This window comes from Mastomys coucha, unplaced genomic scaffold (genome assembly GCF_008632895.1).
Source record: "Mastomys coucha isolate ucsf_1 unplaced genomic scaffold, UCSF_Mcou_1 pScaffold14, whole genome shotgun sequence".
In the NCBI taxonomy this organism is placed as follows: domain Eukaryota; kingdom Metazoa; phylum Chordata; class Mammalia; order Rodentia; family Muridae; genus Mastomys; species Mastomys coucha.
In genome coordinates, this window is record NW_022196896.1 from 91,756,070 (window position 1) to 91,757,495 (window position 1,426).

Genomic DNA, 1,426 nt, shown 5'->3' on the forward strand with positions numbered 1-1,426 from the left:
ATGCTGGCAAAGGCTGTCCAACCAGCCCCAGCCACTACCCTGGACTCATGGTCTACCTAAGACTCAGAGACCACCAGGCACCTGCTACAAATGTGGTAGAAAAGGTCATTGGGCAAAATCATGCCCTAACTTTCACAAGCCAAGAGGGCCATGCCCTAAGTGCTATCAAGAGGGACATTGGGATGCTGATTGCCCTCATGTTATGCAAAACAAAGGGACATCACTCCCAGATAACCCTCCAACTGATCTCCTAGGCTTAGCTATGGCTAACTGAGGAGGCCCGAGCTCCCCTGACCCGACCACTGCCATCACTAGCAGGGAGCCCAGGGTAAATATTGTGGTATGTGGGCGGTCCATCTCCTTCCTCTTGGACACTGGAGCCACTTACTCGGTCCTGACAGAGTTTTGGGGGCCCACTTCTCCTTCTGGTTCTCCTATTGTCGGGGTAGGAGGACAACCTTACTTCCCTATCCAGACCCCACCACTTAGCTGCATTTTTAGGGGTGTACCTTTCACCCATTCCTTCTTGGTAGTGCCAACACCTATCAACATTGGAGACCAAGTCCTTCTATCCCCTCCAGGTCATTGGTCCTCACCTCTCTCTCTCAAGTGGCAGGGCCCTTTTAAAGTAATTCTTGTGACCCCTACAGCTGCTAAACTCGAGGGATTCTCTCATTGGGTCCATCTGTCTCACCCAAAAATGACTCTTCTTCATACACATCTATCTTAACAGGACCGTACTCTATTAAACTCCAGAGGACCACAAGATCGTCTACCCTGTCCCCAATCCCAGAAAATGAGACTCCACTCCAGCAGCCGAGCTCGACCTCACTGGATTAGACATGGGTTTCTCATCCTCCCTCTGTTGTTCACTTCTATCCAGGGGTAGCCCTTATGTCTGGAGATTCGAGGTTCAAGAAACCCCCACAGATAACAAACAGTCTTTCCAAATAGGGTCAGGAAACTGCTCCATAGCTGGATGCCAAGAACCAATCCAAATTTCCAGCATCCCAGTGTCTGTAATGCCATCTAAATATTATGATCTCTATACTTGCTTTCTCTTTGACCAGACAGAAGAATATTGTAGAAAATGGCCAGACGAATATGGGTGCTGCCCATATGGTCTTGTCAAATACATATGCTAGGATCACAGACCAATCATTTCTTCTATCAACATCGCAAGACACTTTTTTTCTACATACAAGATCCATGGGATTCTAGGTGGGAGACAGGAGTCCTTGGTAAGCTCTATCATAAAAATCAGCCTGGGGCCCCAGTAAGTACCATCCATATTCAGAGAAAATATGTCTCAGTTGCCCAGCCCCTAGATATTGAAGAAGTAGGGGAGATAATCAAAAACTCCTCTGAGGTCCTTATCTCTTTGACATCACCCCTCATAAATGGTACTAACTTGTCATTTCGCCTT